The 20,601-nt window shown below is 44.8% G+C and overlaps 1 long non-coding RNA gene across 1 annotated transcript; it reads left to right on the forward strand.

Moving 5' to 3' along the window:
• Nucleotides 1-202: 202 nt before the first annotated feature.
• LOC109306409 lies at nt 203-14,335 on the forward strand. The gene is made up of 3 exons (XR_002099980.1): nt 203-288; nt 9,225-9,233; nt 14,326-14,335. It is a non-coding gene; the product is annotated as an uncharacterized LOC109306409 (long non-coding RNA).
• Nucleotides 14,336-20,601: the final 6,266 nt, after the last annotated feature.

The following is a 20,601-nucleotide window of genomic DNA, read 5'->3' on the forward strand; positions in this document are numbered from 1 at the left end:
GAAGAGAAGACCGCCTGAGCGCCCATCTCCCTCAGCACGCCTCCCAGAGCATGGTAGTCCTCCATCAGGCGATCAGGGGCTCTCCTGGCCGCATCGTTAGTACCCACAAGTTCTTTTTCACACCACGTGCAATTAAACAGCTGAACTCATTGCCACAAGATGTCGTGGAAGCAGAGAGTTTAGCCAGATTCAAAAAGGGAAAGGGGCATCAGCAGCTATTGAACACAGGAGTTAGAGACATATCCTCTGAATCAGAATCTCCTAGACCTTAAATGCTGGAGGCTGCAAGTGTAAGAGGAACAGTGAGAAAAAAAACCCTGGTCATAACCTATTTGCTCTCCCTTTCAGCATCCACTCTCTGCCATGGTGTGACACAGGATACTGGGCAAGATGGACCAGTGGTCTAACCCAGTAAATGGCATTTCTTATGTTCCCAGTAATCTTGTCAGTATTTCACAAGGCATGTCTATATAGTAACAAAATAACATTGCAGACATTCCCAGTCTAGCTTTAAATGGGTTTGGGTACCATAGGAAATATAGCTGCATTAATGTAGTGCTCTGCTCGAGCTGATACTCCCCATTTTCCAGGAAGGGCTGTTTAGCCTGAGCAGAGTCCCCTGCCAATGTATGTGTATGGTGAATAAGAAGCACTTGTGGCCTGTGCCAGCTTGTTTGGTTTTCCTGTATAGGGTGTTGGATTTACCATGAAGATGGAAAATAAGCCTTGGCTGGCCCTTATCAAAAAAGCCCAAAGACCAAAAAAACAAGTGTTTGGTTACATTAGTTCTGCTTTGTCCTCTGAGCAAATCTCCTACTACAAGCGGTCTGTGTTAAGTCTTCATTTTCCACCAGCAACTGTCCATCACTGTCTCTACAGAAACACCAATGCTCTCAAGTCTTGTTTCATGAATGTCTGCTTAAAACTTGAAATAGTTTATGCTTTATATGCCTGTGTTAGTTGTGTAAAAATACTACCTTTGTCAGCAAAATTAAAATAACAGCTCTTTGCCTTTTATTTGTGAAATGCAGCCCAGATCGTATTGATTCTGGCCAAAAATATCCCCAAACCTACTACTCAATCAGAACAGGTAATGGTGGTTTCAAGTATGAATCAACATCAATTTGCACCTGTCCAGACATTGCAGAAGGGGTTAGGAACATCATGAGGAACTGTCTGTGCAACCAAGTCCTTCTTTTCTGAAGAAAATAACACCCAGCCTTGAACTTGTTACAACCAGTCCCAGAAAACTCATGGTCCCACCAATTTTTCTGCCATGAAATGGTACTGAAATATTAATGGTTTGGGCTGTTAGAGGCAACCTGTTGCCTTCCTTTCCTAAGCCGCAAAAGGAAATCATTTGTACTTCAAGGGAAAACACTGGTTTTGGCATACCAAAATGACTGTCCTTACTGGAAGTACTGCCTACTATCAAAAGAGAACAAACCTTGGCTTCTCCTTCATTCAGTCAGAATGCTTGCATAAACTCCTGCCTAGAAGCAAGAGGCTCTCTCGCACATACCTGCATTTTTCCTGCAAAAAACACCACTTGTACCAAGAAACAAACCCTAACAATGATTGCTTTTTCAGAAGAATATCAGGATTTTAAGAACTAAATCCAAGAGGCTCTTGGCTTCAGACAAGAAAATATCACTGAATTCTACCACCTAATCGCAATATAGTGCATCAGGTGAATAAAAAGAGATGTCAGCTTGTAATTCACCAGATCTGGAAAAAAGTGGTTGGGGATTTAGACCTGTCTGTGGAGAGATTTCTAATTGCCAGGAATGTAAATACAGCTGATGCAACAGTAACAGTGTAATCCCACAGTGTTTGTTCACCAAGCTAGTGAGAGTTTGAAGTTTGGTTGTTGTTGTTTTTTTTTTTTAAAAGCACCGCAGAATTGTCAAGACTTCTACAACTTTGTTTTAATTTTGATCTCACTAAACAGGAAAATCCACAAAAGCAAGGTAATTGGTTGCCACCCGTTATTAAGACCCAAGAGAATTTAAGGAGAAGACAGCTAGAGATGGCCTAGTGGTAAAGATGATAGCCTTTATTACGGGTAACCTGGGTGATAGGTAGAAAATGTGATTTAGAGGTTTGCTTTTAGAAATTGGCTTGTAGGTAAAGTAGCTATGCATTCGAATAATGGTCCAGGGCAACAGCGGGGGTTAATTGATTTCTAAAAACCTGTTTGTGACAGGTTCTTCAAGGCCCACTGTGTCTGACACAGACAAACAACAAGCAGACACATAGGCTGGGAATTTGAAGATGTGTACCACACTGTTCCATAACAGAGCTAAGGAACTCTATAGCATTGGTGCCAAGTCACAGTGCCCAAGCACAGAGCCCAAGGGATTTCCAGTTTTAGTAAATGGACCAAATTAGGATGACACCAGAAAGAACCAAATTGGGATGTGTGCACGTGATGGGTTTTTGGAATAAAGGACTATGCCGACAGGACAGAACATGGACAGTATGATGTCCGCATGTAGACCAATCAACAATACCCAGAGATGAAGAAATTATCAGAGGGAGAAAGAATACAAAAAAAGGATTTTCAGAGCAGCAAAGGGTTCCCGAGAGAGGAACCTAAAGCCACCATGGACAGAGGGCACACCACCAACCTGTCTCACCCACCCACTGGAGGCGGCTGGGCCTTAGCCTTTCGACCTCCAGGCTGCTGACTTCTGACATTCAAGAGAGAACCTCAGACTTTGTGAACCCTGGGACTGGTAGATATAGAATTATTTGTGTTATTCTTGCCTGCTATCACTGTGCATCAATAAAATGTGCCCATTATTGAATGAAGAAGTTGTAGTCAGTCTGAGGATTTGGGTCTGCCCAGAACAAGGTATCTGGGTCATAAATCCAGTGCCAACACTGGGAAACACAGGTTTAAATCCCTACCCCTCCAATGATCTCATAAGCAACCTTAAACAAGGTTCTCAGCTTAAGGTTCTTAAACCTTAAACAATGATCTCAGCCTCTGTGTGAAGGAAGGATGCTTGTCGCATAGTCCATCAGGAATCTGCAGTTTCTTTAATACCAAAAGCACTGGCATGATAGATATAGGATGAACAGATAGCAATACTGAAGAGGGGAAGATAGAAAAGGGGTTCAAAAGTTTGCCAACTTGCTTATTACTACTAGCTGGTTATGGCATTAATCACAGAAACTAAGCATAAGTTTAGTTGATCTATTTTTCTTATAGAAATGCCTGGATGTGTTGTCTATGTAGAACTGAAGGAGGAGAAGTAATTTTTTAGACTTGCTCACCTGCTTTTTACTAGGAATTTTTTTTTTTTTTTAAACATGCTAGGAAAGACACTAACAAAAGAGGAATGAGTTTAAGTGCATGTTGGTTCTGTGTCACAATAAAGAATACCAGATCAAAAGACAAGCAGCAAATGACTCAACAGATCATACAAAAGAGGCTGGGAACATAAGAGAAAAAGGGTCTGTGATTTCTTCTAACAGAACGATAGAAGGTCTGTTACTCCTACAACATCACAGATCACTTGCCAAACCCTTTGTTACTGAAGCTGCTATTGAGACACACAGAAAGGACTTTGGTGTAGAAAAGAATGATACATGGGTTCTTCATTTCACCCTCAATATGAAAACAATACTTCAAAGGGAAAAATCAGATATGAAAAACATATGCTCCGGGTTCCTCAGCTGCTTGAATCTGCTGCAGGCCTGAAGAAATAATTATAGTCTTTGTCTGCTGGAAAGTTCATTCCGGAGTAACAAGAATATTGCAGACCACTCTTCCCTCTGTCAGGTGGACCCCATCCCTTCCCAGAAGTCCATCCTCTTAGAACTGCCCCCTCCCCTCCCAGCTGAAAAAGCCAAAGCCCTGCTGCTGACACCATCTACACTGTCACATATTGCTTTCCAGGATGCATTTGCTCCTAGCTAGACCTTTACCCTTGACTGGAAGGATCAACAAGACCACTTGGGCCCCCATCCCATTCACTTTTGCACCCACAGTCAGAGTCATTTTTGATCTTCTCAAGGTTGTTCCTGGTAGTTAGTGCCCACATGGATGAGCAGCATGAGATAGTAGTCAGAGGGCTGGATGAGACTGGGCTCCCTTTCTGTGACATCTTGGATGTGGGCTCCTCACAGGAAGCAGACCTCTGGAGCCAAGAGATCAGGCCAGCAGATGGATACCTCCATGCTCTGCAGCAGGGAGTTGCCAGCCACAACCACCACCAACCCACAGCTTTCACTTGGCAGCAGTGGTCTTGATAATGACTCCCCTCTAGGGGAGCATGGTTTGGCCTCTCTTGCTGGTGAAGTGGAATCCTTCTCACATAATGCCAGTGCTTCATACCTGCTCTCCATCTGGACAGCTGAAAGTTCAGAACAGTTCTGTGTGTTGCCAGAAGTGATAAACTGCCAGCTTCCACCTTCTAGAGAACTTCTCTTCCAATACCCCTTTTGGCTGTCCCTTTTCCACGGTGCTGGAGGTCTTCTTGTGCATCAAGTCAATGAAAGCCTCATGCTTATGGATGCTTCAGAGCCTATCCACTTCCTCCTGCAGTTCCCTTACCTGACTCCTGAGGGAATCCATGAGAAGGCACCTCTCATACTGCGAGCACTCCCACACCTGGCTGTCACTGCAAAGCCAGGCCAGAACCTGAGTGGAAGTCTCAGTAGTTAGTGGTCAGGATAGGGCCCACAAAGGTACAAGCTGTAGATACTTTGGAGCAGGATGAGCATAAAAGACTACAAGGTGTATAATATTTTCTCTTTGCCCATTTACATGTTGCTGGAACAGGGAAAAGAACCTGCCGTACTATCTTTGCTGTCTACAGCAAAGCCTTATTTATGAGGACTACAACTTTGTTCATTGTTGAGGTGTGCAGGCCTCAACATGTTTGGGAGGGGTTTAACTGACCCTCTTCAAGGCAAATCGGGAGAGGTTCTGCAAGTCTCTTTTTACAATCCTAGAGGACTTTATACAAATCTGGAGTTAAAAGTAACTTCAGTGCCACCGTTCCAGCCCAGAGGATGATGATCTACTGGCAACCTGGAAAACATCCTTTCTACAGGAGAAACTTCCACCTTGCATTGGACAAGGTGAACAGTTTAGTTTTCAGACAGTGAAAATTTACATCACAGAGGTTCTTTAGAGATGGTTGCCCAAAATGATGAGTCATATGGCATCCAACAAGGTTCAATCAACTCCATGAGCCATTGTAAAAATGTGGGGGTAAGGATGTGTGGTAAGGGACACAAATGCATACAAGCATATTAACAGTGTAGGACGTGATCAAATTGCAACAGTTTGAGACTACATCGTGCATCTCTCCTAAGAACTTCATATCACCCTTTGTGCAGAACCTACTTTGCTCCCAGGGCTAGACTGGTACGATGTGACACCTAAAGGCTAAAGGCCCAAACTGTAGACAGCACTCTTCTCAAGATATTCCATCCATTTCACTCTTGCTCCCTAGTAGTGAAACCCCACAGTGCTGCTTCCTCCAATACATATGGAGATCCTGTTATCAAAAAGTTGCATCATGACCTTCTCCCTTCTTTTTTTTTTTTTTTTTTTTTTTATAGACTGGCACATGTGAAAGCTGGTAGAGACTATTATGATCATCTAGACTGACCTCCTGTACAGCACTGGGGAGAACATTTTGCCCACCAATTTCTGCAGAGAGTCCATATTTTCTGGTATATCTCAGGAATAACCAAACATGCTTGGCAACTTCAAGCAACCTGAGAATCCACCACAACCCTCAGTAAGTTGTTCCATGCACATTTTTTAATAATGGGTGTACTTTACTTCCAGTTGAAAATGGCCCAAGTTCTGTTCCCAGCCATTGGACATTGTTATAAGTTTGTCTGCTACCCTTCTGCTATCAGAAATCTTCTCCTCATTTAGGTGCTTATGGTCCCTAAGCAAGTCGCCTGTCTTTTTCTAGGATACTTCAAGTTGACTGAGCTTCTTAGAGTCTTAGTGTATATAAAAGACTTTTCAAAAGTGGAATTATTTTATACCTTTTTTTTCTAAATCCCATTTCTCTCACTCCTGCCACTGCAAAAGTTTAAAGCCATTGTATCCAATATGCTTGAAATTCCATCATAAGTCTCTTCTTATTTTAACACCATTAGCTTGGCACAGCTTGGACAAAAAGTAGGGTGTATTGTAAGAATCAGTTAACTTGAACTAGTCTGTGACTCATACTTCCAAGAGTGGAATAGTCCCCTCCTTCCTTAGCCTCCTCATACCTCTGCTCAAGAATAGAATTATACACATTTCCTTGGGCTTTGGATAAGGCCTTCAGTCCAGTTCTTATGCCATTTGCACCAGCATAAATAAGCTGCAATTCCACTGAAGTCATCAGTTTTGCTGGCATAGAAGTGCCATGCAGTAAAAAAAAAACAGGCCATGTATCCACAAACCAGACATTTGTTTACAACAGAAGCAAAAGGAGAAATTACAAGCTAGAGAATTCAGCAAATTATGAAAAATTTGAGCCTGGTTTTCAGTAAGCCATGGCTATGATACAGTTGAAAGCTTATGCAAACAAATCATTTGAACTGAGTTTTGTCTTGAGACTTGGTTAGGTTTCTTGTTCTCTTTTGACCAAACAGAAGACGCTGTAATTATAAGACATGTCACCTCCACGGGACTGAAAGCAATCTTAACACCAAAAGCAGGCAATGCCAGGTAAGCTATTAGTCTGGATACACGTTGAAACAAAACCAAATAAAGTATGGTTCACTGTGAATGAGGCCTCCAGCCATCCAAGTTTGGGGAAGAGGTTATCCCACCTCTAAGGAGAGAAGAGTCCATTGTGCAACCAGTTCAGTTTATCTTCTATACTTATCTCACTTACCCAGGATAGGGTCCCACTTAGGGTTATTTCAGTAAAGTGCTTAACCAATAAGAACTGCTCTGAGGACAAATCTTTATTTTACAAAAGCTACAAGCCATCAGAGAGCAGCCATGTTTGCTAACTATCAGCTTGGACCCAATTCAAATGAAGGGACTTAGGACCTGACACAGTAAGTGCATTTATTTAGGGCTCCTCACCTGCCTAAAGATACAAACATGCTTAGGAGGCCTTAAATGTGCAAGGTTCACTGTTCATTACCACCCCCATGAGCCCAGATTTCTGCATCGTCAAACGAAAAAAACTTGACGTTACCCTAAAAATATTTCTTTCAGCTTCCCACGTGTGAATAAGAGAATCATGCCATCTCATGTCACAGACTTCTGGGGGCTGTGCTTTTCAGATGAGGCTGCAGGCAAGCAGGGTTAAAACAAAAGTCACACTAATATACTGATCCTTATCAAGTGAGACACGAGTCGCATGGAACTAGAAAAGAAAAGACAAGTATTAGAAGTAGCCTATGCAGCGAACAAATGTGTCTTTTAAAATGTACAATGTCTTGGTGCTCGAGGAAATCATACCACACTAGCAAGAGAATTAGCCATATAATAATCCACCACCAGCATTCACTTCAAATTAGCACTACTTGGTTGAAAGATTTTTTTCATTAAAATCCGGAATTTCTTTTAGAAAGCTGACAAGTTTTAATTAGTATACATCTGCATAATTAGCACAGATCTGCAGGCAAAACCAAACAAAAACCTGGAGGTTCTGCAAACCACTATAATAAAGGGCCCTTACAAACAAAGAAGGAAGATGCAAGTTAGATTACATGCATGTCATTGCACTTTGGATGGTACCTGCAAGCCACATGCCTCATTTCCACATCAGGTCCTATGCGTAGAAGGTGGATATCAACAGGAAAGCAGTCCTTCATAATCTAATGCAAAGACACCAGCCCCAGCCGTACTAGCTGATAAAACTCCATTTTTGGTTCCTCTATAATATAACTACACATTTTTAAATATATAAAATATTTTAAGTTAAGCAAAGCAACATTAAAAGTGAGTTTTAAAACAAACAAAACCTTAGAAAATTCCCAAACATTCTAATATAATAAAAGCTGTAGCACTTTCCGGCTGTGTGTCTGTCTGTCCGTAATGCTCTGGGTCAACTGTGCATGCGCTGCCCAGAGCCTTACAGATAGACAGACAGGGAGGCGGAGGCGGGGCGTGCTCTGCTGCACACGGGAGAGGGGAAGCAAGGGGGGGCATGGCATGCAGCTGTGTTGGGGCATGGCACATGGTGGGGGGGCACGGCACGCAGCTGCAGGGTGCTGCATAGGCACGGGGTGTGTGGACAGACCCCGCCAGCTGCAGCACGTGGCTGTGGGGTGGGGTGCATCCCCCATGCCTGCTCCCCATGCAGCACCCTACAGGCTCGCCCCCACTCCCTCCACCTTCACATCTTACCCCACATCTGCAGCCACACCCCCACATTTTACTGAAATGTGTTTAATAAAATTAGCTTTTCTGCCAAGTTTGTAGGGTGTCAAATGCCAAAAACCTTGGTCAACATCTCTCCCAACTATATAGCTAGTCCTATAAAAGACATTGCCACACAAATCTTGCTTCTTATATATTCCCTGGACTATCATAGCTATAACACCACTAGGACAGAAGAGACATGTTAAAATAATCAGCATAAAGCTGACTTTAGCAGAGTGATAGCTCTCTATGCTATCTATTTAAATAACACTGCTAGGGTATGACAACAAGGTGCCATGTAATGACATGTGGGTTAAATAACATTGCTAGGGTATGACAACAAGGTGCCATGTAATGATTTGGTAAATGTAGCCAAGTGACACCAGCTGGGTGAGCTTGGAAACAGCTGTTTCAGGTGTGAATGTGTCTGAAAAAGAAGGCAGCATTCTTGCCTGTGAAGTGTGTAAGGTGTTGCAGGTCTAAAGCTGCTCTGTGCATGAAAGACTAAATGACCCCACCTCATTCCCATCAGTGTCTGCACCTGGGAAGCAAGGGTGGTGCATGCTTTTGGAGGCCATTTTGAAGCTCTCTGGAAGGGGAGGAACAGGATTTTGAACACCTCAAATCTGTCCATACCCCCAAACTGGTAATTCACAGCATGACACTCCATTTCCAGCATTCAGCTATGATGGCAGCTGGTCTCCAGATGTCAGGGAGGGGAATGCCTGAGAGGATGGGTAAGCAGTCAAGTGGAGTTGGTATAAGGCATCTGGGGATGGTCCTCATGACACTATTAAGGCAGGCTGGAATCCACTAACTTAATGTGCATGCTCCAGCCCCGTACTCAGCAGGAGCAAATGCAAGTGCCAAAGCAGAGGTGTGAAGGGTTTGGAAACTTGCACCCCAGGTGGTGGCAGATCTTCCAGAAAACTGACTGTTGCCTGAAGTCTTAGAAGCTGTTCTCCCCTCAGGTGAATGAGCTCATTGAATCTGCAGATGACGTCACCTACAGCATGGACCTCCCGTCGGTGCAGCAGGCAACATGCTGCACCGAAAACGGCAGCTAAAGAACTTCATCCCCAACACCAGCTTCTGCCCCTCAGGACAGCAGCTGCCCTGCAAGGCTTGGACTGCTCTCAACTCAGAACAGGTGTTGGACAGTTTAAGACAAGCTTGCACTCTGGGGGCCTCTCCAAGGATGCTGGCTTCAGCTGTGGTGCTCAAGCTTAGACAGATGACCACATCATCTACACATGCCCTTATGGCCCTCCTTCAAGGCACCCCTGGTCTTATTGACATGGACCATTCTACCTGTTGGTGGCTTTCTGGTCCTCATGTTTCTGACATACGAGTGTGGTGACACACTTCATCATGGTCGTCATCATCACCAACTCGGATGGCTGAGAAGAGTGCATTTTCACGGCACATTGGCAGATTCAGAAAGGGGTTGGGGAAGCTGTGCAAGGGATGCACTCCCTGCTTGTTTTCCTCATCTCCTCAGCCAATCCTTCTTGGGCACCATTTAGATGCTAAATGGAGTAAAAATGAGGTCTTCACTCCTGGGGTAGAAAAACCCAACAGTGCCAGTCAAGGTAGGTTTGCTCCTGGCCGCAGAATCAGCACTGGAATCTGTCTGTTACCATAAGGGAAAGTTCAAAGGATTAAAAAAAAAAAAAAAAGGGGAGACAATAAGGCTAGAATAAAGGTGACAATTCCCTTCATATTCCGTCTTTCTTACTTGGATGGTGGGGGTGGGGAAGAAGGAGAATTTTGGGTCAAAGCCCAAATGCATTATGGCATATAGGTAATATGATCAAATTCCTTCACAGAAGAAGTGGGCCCCTTCCTCCACACCACTAATGTTAAATACACAATACTGTGCATATCTTATATAAAAACAAACCAAGTTTTAATTGTGCTCCTATACTGTTCGTTGACTTTGGGGAGGGACTTGCTTAGAGACCTTGTAATTTCAGTTCTGTCACAAGAATAACAACTTAATTTGTTGACAGATTTCTCTTTCCAAGAGAGACATTTCACCATTGCCATTTTTAACAATACGTGTTAAGTGTTGCTGGATCCCAGTCATGGCATACTGCGTGTACTTGACCATAAACCACTTGACTGCTCTGCGATTCCTTGGAATTGAACTTGTATCTTCTTCCAGTCCCCAACACTTGGGAAAGACACTGTGCATTTATCCCATGCCCCCAAAATTGATTCATATCTTCATCTCATCTGACTAGACTTTCCGTAGGCAATGGTAGGGAGAGAAAGATCATAGTATTGTAGGAAAATAAGGCTGGAATGGACCTCAAGAGGCCAACTCAAAGCAGGCTCACCTGTGATTAAACCATCCCAACCAAGTGTCTGTCCAACCTGCTCTTGAAAACTTCTGAGGATGGAGATGCTGCAATTTCTCCTAAATCCTCCTAATCACTTAGCCCATTTTCCCCTGCTGAAGCTTGAGGACACTCTTCCTAGTTCTGTCCCCTATGGCCACAGAGAAAAGCCCATTTCCAGCCTCTTTGTAATCACCCTTCAGGTGTTTGAAGACTTATCAAATCCTCCCTCTGTCCTTTCTTCCACAAACTATATATCCCTACTTATTTTAGCCTTTCCTTGTAAGTCATGTCTTCCAAGCTCCTAATAATTTTTGCTGCTCTGCACTGGTCACTTTCCAAACTATCCATGTCTGCCTTGAAGCGTGGGGCCCAAAACTGGACACACTGCTCCAGGTGAGGTCTCACCAGTGCCAAATAGAGCAGAAGAATCATGTCCCTCAATTTGCAAGCGACACCCCTGTTCATACAACTCAGGACGCTATTGATTTTTTTGCAACAAGAGTACACTGTTGGTTCATGTTCAGTTTACAGGATTATAGGAAAGTAGGAAAGCTTCCAAATGACAGCTGCAGCAGAAGCAATGCCAATGGAAGATCAACATTGAAGGACACGCAAGCAAGACCTTTTCCACCAGCGCCTCAACAAAAAACTGGAGAATTGCAATCAACAATGGGAGAATGTCAGCAGCATGTAGGGTGTCCTCAAGGCCACTGTCACAGGTGCTTGGATTTTCTACCAGGAAACATCAAGACTGGTTCGATAAGAACTGTTAGACCCTGACTCCATGTGGTGCCCAACAACTAGGGAGACGACAGTCCACTTGCTCAGAGAGCAAACACCAGCACACATTGCTAGCAACAGCTTTATTCAAAATGGAGACAGCTTTGGGCAAAGTTCCAACAAACCGGGAAGCTGCCATGAACATCAGTTCTTTCCACATTTATACACCTTGGTTCATGCTCATTAACGTTTACTCCACTTTTGTGCCTCCTTTGTTCCACCCATATCCCCTCCTATCTTAAGCTCTGCCTCTGTTTACTTCATTAGCATGGAATTGCCTATGCATTTCACTTATTTACGTGTCTTTTTGCTATGAGCGCGTGCCTAAAAATATGACCCCGGCTTCTTTCAGTCAATTGAGATCTCTTGCTGATTTCTTCACCATCTCCAAGGTCTTGCTTCTGCTTTATCTCCTGCTGATAGCTGGTGTGCTGCATCTTGTTCTCCTTGCACAATGAGCTATCTATCTTATAACACTATAACATTATTAGGAAAAAAGCTTACCTAAGCATCTTGCAATGGTACTTTTAATATATTATTCTACCTTGTGGTTAGCAGCTTTGTTGGCCACAGGCTATAGCCTTTCATTCAGCTGCAAATTCAATGTTCCCCAAGATCCAAATACTGTCACCCTAACAAGAATGACCAGGAAGACCAAGAGTTGAAATCCAAGGCCTTTTGTGCTTGACACAAAACTCCAAGCAAAAGAAATTGAATCTCCAGCAAGCTAGGGAAGAGATCTAAAAGAGGACTCGTGATATGAAGAACAAATGGTGGGAAGACAATGCTCAGGAGATTCAACATCTGGCTCTCATCCATGATATGCATGGCTCTTTCAGTGCCACCAAAGCCATCTACAGTCCAAGGACTCAGGGACCAACCCCCTTGAGACCCAAGGATGGAGAAGACCTGATCATGGAACAAGGAGCCATCAATGCCTGTTGGAAGCATTTTGAAGACCTTTTCAATTGAGACTGTACTGTGTTGATGAGATGAGAGTGTTCTCAACTGCATCCTGCAACATCCAGTCAGAGAATCTCACAGACCCTCCAATCCTTGATGAGGTGAAGAAAGCCAGCAAGCAGATGAAGAACAACAAGGCATCTGGAGCTGATGGAATCCCTGATGAAATCTTAAAATAGGGAGGAGAAGAGCTCTCGTCACAGATTCAGGTCCTCATCTTAAGGATCTGGGAATGATGAGGAAAATCACAGATGACCTCAATGATGCCATGATTGGGACAATCTTCAAGAAAGGAGACACGTGCAACTGTGAAAACTACAGTGAAATCACCTTGCTGTCCACCACAGGGAAGATCATTACAAGAATCCTTCTGAACCATTTCCATCCACTTTCTGAAGAGCTTCTCCCAGAATCTCAGTGTGGGTTTAGGGCAACAAGAGACAACTGACATGATCTTCACAGCTTGCCAGCTGCAGGAGAAATATTGGGAACAACATAAGGCTCTTTACACAGTTTTTTGGACCTCACAAAAGTTTGACTCGTTAGCCAAGAAGTGTTGCAGAGGATCCTTCTGAAGCATGGATGCCCAAAATTAGTCACCATTCTCTGCCTGCTCCATGATGGTATGTGAGTGGTGGTTCTCAATAATAGATCTTTCACAAATCCCTTTCAGGTTTAAATGGGAATTAAGCAAGGCTGCATCATTGCTCCAGTAGTCTTCACAATATTCCTTATAACATTCGCAATGTTACATCTGACCACCAACAAGCTCCCAGCTGGAGTGAAGCTAAACTACCACATGAATGGTAAGCTGTTTAGCTCCAGTCCACTCGAAGGCAAAACCAAGACCACCTCGACCACAATCATTTTGCTCCAATATGCTGATGATGCTGTAGTGTGCACTCACTCGGAAATAGGCCTTTGGCAATTGTCAACGTCCTTACCGAGGCATAGAAGAAAACAGAGCTGATGCTTAACATTCAGAAGACTAAGGTCCTCCACCAACAAGCTCCTAATGAACAGTCCCTAAATCCAGTAATCCAGATCCACAGTGTGACTCTGGAGAATGCTGAGTATTTGCCATACTTCTATGAGAGATGACTTCTGAAGGCTGACATTGACAAAGAAATCCAATATCACCTCAAATGCATAAGTGCAGCCTCTGGACACCTGAAGAAAAGGGTGTTCGAAGATTACAACATCAAATCAAAAACCAAGCTCATGGTTTATCAAGCAGTCATGATCCCTACCTTGCTGTACAGAGCTGAGTCATGGACAACGTACAGGAGACATCTAAAGTTTTTGGAGAAGTACCATCAACACTGCCTGCAGAAGATCTTCCAAATCTAGTGGGAAAAGAGATGCACCAATGTTAGCACCCTCCTGCAAGCTAACACCACAAGTATTGAGGCAATGATCATCCAGCATCAACTTCATTGGGCCAGCTATGGTATGTAGATATCTGACTCCAGACTCCCGAAACAAGTTTTATTCTCCTAGTTCAGCCAAGGAGTATGCTCAAGAGGAGGGCAAAGAAAGCGCTTCAGGGAGATTCTCAAGGCCAACTTAAAAAAAAATGCAACATCGATATCAACTCATGGGAGACTATCACCCAGAACCACCCCAAATGGAGGAAGAGTCTTCTGCAGGGATCTCAGCACTTTGAAACCTCATGACAACAACAGGAGATGGAAAAGTAGGAGTGGCAGAAACAGTGGGCCAAGTAAAAAATCCAGCATCATCCACCCCATACAGAAACACATCCGAGCAGCAGTAGAATCGGTCTATCCCAGTGAGGAAGGTGGTGCCCGACTTGATTTTGTCACTGGGACTGGGCATTCCTGCCACTTGGGGCCACACAGTTTGATTTTCACTCACTCTCACTCATAGGGCACACCCTCCAACTCACCCACCACATCTTGATCTTTTTTAAGAAAAGAGGGAGGATCCTTAGCTGTTTGTGATTGCTCTCATGAGTGTCTCGAGTTGCTGGTCCTTAGGGCTCCTCCTTCTGTCGCACCCCATCTATATGCCAACCAAGTCTTACAACGTAGTCAAGCCACTGTCCTTCTGGTGGGAAAACAGTGCAGCCAGCTTAGCTTGCTGCAATCAGTCACAGATGGCAGAAGTAGCAGGCTAAAAGCCTATCCGAATCTGGCTTAAATCAAGAACTCTCTCTGGGGCCCAACAAGTAAGCCAGCCATGCCGAAGCTGAGTGGCAGACACAAAGGGTCCTCTCCCTTTGCCTTATTAGCTTCTGGCAAGCACTTTTGCTGCTCGCAGGGGTATCCACATTTATTGATCAGTAGTTACTGGGATGGTTCCCAGCCTATTCCAAGTCTGAGGCTTAATGTTTCGGCCCCTGCCCCCCAACACAGTTCTGGCCACTCCTGCCAGGTGAGCCAGCCTGGTCTGGTTTTAACTCAAAAAAAAAATGCTGAACTCAAAGGCAATTCACTTGTTTCCCCACTTTTTGCCCAGCATAAGGGGGGAACCTCACAGTCAGTGCTCTAGTATTCCTCCAAATGAAACACCCTTAGGGCCTCTCCACATCAAGTTACTCTCTCTCTCATGGAGATAGTGCCCCTAGGGCAGAAGACTCCTCCAAGCCTCCAGTCTGGTGAGTAGGCTTCTGCCTTACTCGCTTTACCCCTGTCGGGGCTCTCCTGTAGCCTGGCTCCACGCCCTGTCCTCTGGGTTCCCAGAACTTTCTTTTGCTGTCAGCATGGGGTGTGCGCCCATGACATGCACCCCAGTGCACCAGCAAATCTGAAGCTGGCAGAAGCTGATGAATCAAGGCAGATGCGGGGCCCGTGGTTCTGCTGTCTGTGCAGCTGCCACCCCTGCAGGTGAGCACCAGCCCTCAGGCGTCCTAGTTGTGCCTACGCCGAGCCCCTGATCATCGGCAAGGTCACCTTTTGGGGTCTCACCACTCTGGCCGCATTTGCCGGGGTACTCTGTGCTGCCAAGATAGGTCTCATCAGCCAACTTCAGACACACAGATAATACAGTCATGGAAGACCATCATCCTCAACTACGAGGGACTGTTGAAGAGGAAAGTAGGAATGGACCTCACAAGATCCTCTACTCCAGTTCCCTGCTCAAGGCAGGATCATCCCTGACTAAACCATTCCAGCCAGGTGTCTGTCTAAGCTGCTTTTGAAAATTTCCAAGCATGGAGATGTCATAACTTCTGCAGGCAGCCTGTTCAAATGTCTGACTACTCATAGTCAGGAAGTTCCTCCTAATTTCCATGTACTACTGTGAGCCCCAGGTCTCTCTCTGCAGCCTAGCCAGTCATTTTTCAAGTCTGTATTTGCATGTGATTATTTCATCCCAAGTGCAGGACTTTGCACTTGTCCATGCTGAATTTCATCTGATTTATCGCAAACCATTTCTCCAGTCCTTCCAGGGGATTCTGGATCATATCCCTACCTTCCTGAGCATCGGCAACTCCATCCAACTTGATCATCTGCAAATTGCAAAATGTGCACTTAATCCCATCATCCAGCTCATTCATGAAGATGTTGAACAGTACTGGACCCAGGGCAGATCCCTGGGTTATCCCACCTGATATTGTTGTTCTGGGGCATGCAGAGTGTTTTCTCGGGTGGTATCTGGCTGCTGTCACATTTGATATACAGGCTGCTAGGGTTTGCATGTTCTGGAAGGCTGACACTAGTGAGTCACCTTCCAGATTTCAAAGGCAATGCAGAAAACACAATTCAGATGTGTGTTCAGTGGTCAAAGCTCAGAAAGGTTTGTTGTTATCAGACAGCACACTGATTTGCTTAATTAATAGTCATCCAACTTAGGGAAGCTTGTTCTTGACAGGTAGAGACACTACGTTAGTCATGCTCCCTCAGGTCTCTATGAAGAACAGGTTTCCCAACCCCTGTATGTATATTTGGATGCCATCGGTCTTGTGCCAACTCCTCTCTCACTCTGTCAAGATGTTAATCGCTACTTGTTTCATTTGCTAAGTTTGTGCACCTGCACTTGTTATCTGTCTCATTAGCAAGGTCTTACTTTTTACATTTGTCCTCAAGTTTAGCTGCTGTTTTCATACTGCCTTCAGTATCTTTTTGCTCATTAGCATGTTTTTATTTTTCTCTTCCATATCATGTCATCCAGCATTCCTAAGGCCGCTTTCTCCTGTACTGCTGTTCAGCACCATAACTTACTATAGCTTAGCATAACTATGGCCTAACACAACCAGAACTCCTACAGATACCTTTTCCCAACCAGACATTGAGGCATTGATGACTGTTTGTTAAATATGATGATCCAACCAGTTATGCATCCATCCTACAGTACTTTTATCTAATCTGTATTTCTTTACCTTGTTAAGACCTTTGAGAAAAATATCAAGGAACACATTTGCGGGGGCCCAGCATGGGAGGTAATGCTCAGGGACAACATGCGTTCACTGCAGGCAGATGCTGCCTGACTAAACTTGTTTCCTTTTACAACCAGGTCAAAAAGTCCTTGGATGCGGGTGTTGAGGTGGATGTCGTCTACCTGGACTTCAAGAAGGCCTTTGACACTGTTTCTCACCCCGTTCTCATAATAAAACTAGGCAACTGTGGCATTGATGCCTACACAGTCAGATGGGTGGCAAATTGGCTTGATGGTCACACCCAAAGAGTAGACAGGTCGTTTTTGACCTGGAGGGATGTGGGCAGTGGAGTTCTCCAGGCCTCGGTCCTCAGGCCTGTGCTATTCAACATCTTTATCACCGACTTGGAGGTGGGCATGGAAAGCACGCTGTCCAAAATCACTGATGACACAAAGGTGTGGGGAGAAGTGAGCACACTGGAGGGGAAGGACAAATTCCAACTAAATCAAGACAGGTAGCAGAGGTGGGTGGATGAAAACAGAATGGAAGTCAATGCAGACAAGTGCAAGATGCTGCATCGAGGGAGAAGGAACCTGCAACACACCTATAGGCTGGGGAACATCCTTCTCAGCAATACATTGGTTGAAAGGGATCTTGGAGTCATTGTTGGCTCCAGGATGAATGTGAGCAGCCAATGCGAGGAAGTGGTCAGTAAGGCTAACTGCATCTTGTCGTGCATCTACAGATGCATCACAAGCAGGTCCAAGGAGGTGATCCTTGCCCTCTATGTAGTGCTGGTCAGTTAGAGTACTGTGTCCAGTTCTGGGCGCCGTACTTCAAGAGGGATGCGGCCAGCATCGAGAGGGACCAGAGAAGGGCCACTCGTGCGGTCAGGGGGCATCAGGCCAGGCCCTATGAAGATAGACTAAAGGGCCTGAAACTATTCAGCCTCCACAAGAGAAGACTGAGAGGGGATCTGGTGGTCATCTATAAACTCACCGGGGGAACCAGCGGAAAATAGGCGAGGCACCACCTGGGATAACAAGGAATAACGGCCACAAATTGATTGAGAGCAGGCTCAGGCTTGATATCAGGAGGCATTACTTTATGGTTAGGGCTGCCAGGCTCTGGCATGGGCTCCCAGGGGAGGTAGTGCTCTCCCCTAACTTGGCAGTCTTCAAGAGGAGGTTGGATAGATATCTGGCTGGGGTATTATGATCCCAGCACTCATTCCTGTCCAGAGCAGGGGGTCAGACTTGATGATTTGTTCAGGTCCCTTCCAACCCTAAGTACTATGAAACGATGACTGTTATAGGAGACAGTGTCAGAAGCCTTGCTAAAGTCAAGATATATTGCATCCGTTGCTCTCCTCCATCCACAGAGCCTGTCCTCTTATCATAGAAGGAAATCAGGTTGGTGAGGCATGATTTGTTTTTAGTAAACCATGCTGGCTGTTCCTGGTCATCTTGTTCTGAATCTCAATAGATTCCTTGAGAACCTGCTCCATGTGGGGTTTTTTTGTTTTTTTTTTTAAAGATATGGAGGTCAAGTTGATGCCTTAGTCAAATACAACAGTACAAGGGGAAGAGCTGGGTGGAAGAGAGTATGTCATGGCAAAGAATGTCTGATGCTGAGAACCTGATGGTGTTCAACACTGAAAAATGCAAGGTTCTCCACCTTGGGAAGAAAAACCTGCAGCATGCTTATAGGCTTGGCAGTGCTGCGCTGGTTAGCACCACAGATGAAAGGGACTTGGGGGTCCTGATTGACCACAAGATGAACACGAGCCTTCAATGTGATGCTGCGGCTAGTAAAGCAAGCAAAACGCTGGCTTGCATCCATAGATGCTTCTCAAGCAAATCCCAGGACATCATTCTCCTGTTGTACTCAGCCTTGGTGAGGCCGCAGCTGGAGTACTGCAGAATTCAACAAGGATGTGGAGAAGCTTGAGAGAGTGCAGAAAAGAGCCACACGCATGATCAGAGGTCAGGAAAACAGACCTTACGACAGGCTGAGAGCCATGGGGCTCTTCAGCCTGGAAAAGTGCAGGCTCAGGGGTGATCTGATGGCCACCTGTAAGTTTATCAGGGGTGACCACCAGTATCTGGGGGAATGATTGTTCACCACAGTGCCCCAAGGGATGACAGGGCCGAACGGTCACAAACTCCACTGTGACCAATTGAGGCTGGACGTAAGAAAGAACTTCTTCACTGTCCGAGCCCCCAAGGTCTGGAATAGACTGCCGCCAGAGGTGGGCCAAGCACCCACTTTGAACACCTTTAAGACACTTTTGGATGCTTATCTTGCTGGGATCCTATGATCCCTGCTGACTTCCTGGCCTTGGGGCAGGGGGCTGGACTCGATGATCCTCCGGGGTCCCTTCCAGCCCGAACGTCTATGAAATCTATGAAATGTGGGAAGACTTAGCCAAGCATCCTATCCACCTCTCCTTGCACAGTGCCTACTCGTGTCCTGTGTTTGGGGCTACAGTGATCTGCAGCAGCTGAGCACAGCCTCTGTCGAGACAATCTTGCTCCTGCTCAACCCCCATAGCTCTGGCATGCTCAGAACAGATGAACTCTTCAGAGAATTCAGCAGCCAACTTCCATCACTCCTCCACTGAGCATGTGCCAATTCAGACTATTCAAAGACTCCAACCTTGGCCAAAAAAAATTTCCCCCTGAAAAATAAAAGCACATGCCTGACATCAGTGAGCCTCCACTGCCTAATATCACACTTCAGCGCCAAAAGTATGAATGCGCTACTTTGAAAACATGAGCACAGCTGCAGCCTTTCCCAGTATTTGATTCTCAGAAATGTCTCAACAGTTTTTGAGACACATGTCCCAGGACTATTCAGTCTCCAGTAGGCATGGCATGGAGAATTTCAGACTGAATGGTTCATGTTTGGGAGAAGAACAACCGAAAGCAGGATCTGGGATAGGGAAGCATGAAGCATACCTAACATTAAGCCCTTGGTGTGTCACCTCTTTTCTCTATCTACAATGAGACCCTTGAAATGATTACTTCAGGAGTTCAGATCATAAAATAGAGAGAATGGCTTCCCTCTTAAAATAAGGGTTGGAAAATTGGGGTAATCTGAAACGAGACAGGCCGTTCCCAGCCCACGAATACCTCAAACCAGATTAAAAAACCAACATATGGCAGAACATGGGAGGAAAATGATACCACCTCATCCTCATAGGAACCATCCTAGATTGCCTTACCTCCATGCTAGATGTACTGTCTGGGGCCTTGGCTGTTTAAGTCAGGATTCTGATTTCAAAACAGAGAGACCACAGCTTTTGCTCAGGAAATGACACTTTAAACTAGGGGAATTCGGCAGAAGATTTAGAGGTCTCAGCTCCCTGCCAGCTCCACCTAAGAAGCAAGAGTACATATGGTAAAATATGGCAGAAAGTAGAGTATGATGGCACCTTACAGACTAACTAGTTCGGAGAGGCACGAACAGAGTGGTAGAGTAAGCAGCAAACTACACTGTCAGACAGTAGGAAACGATACCATATTCTATAGTGGAATATAGAAATCCAAAGCCAGATTTTTAAACAGCTAGTACATTTCAGAGAGAATTATGTCATAATCAGAAGAACCTAAAGTACATGCTCATGAGCTCACACAAGCACATTCAAATAATATTTTTTGCTCCAAATATAAAATAGGATTCTCTTTTCCCTAAAATATTCACATTCTCTAAAAGGATATATTGCTGAAGGATATATATATATATCTATATAGTATTATTCACGTGGCCTCCTTTTCATGCATTGCTTTATATGCAAGTCTTTTACAGGGTCAATTCCATGTTTA

Source organism: Crocodylus porosus, unplaced genomic scaffold (genome assembly GCF_001723895.1).
Source record: "Crocodylus porosus isolate Cpor-Errol unplaced genomic scaffold, CroPor_comp1, whole genome shotgun sequence".
In the NCBI taxonomy this organism is placed as follows: domain Eukaryota; kingdom Metazoa; phylum Chordata; order Crocodylia; family Crocodylidae; genus Crocodylus; species Crocodylus porosus.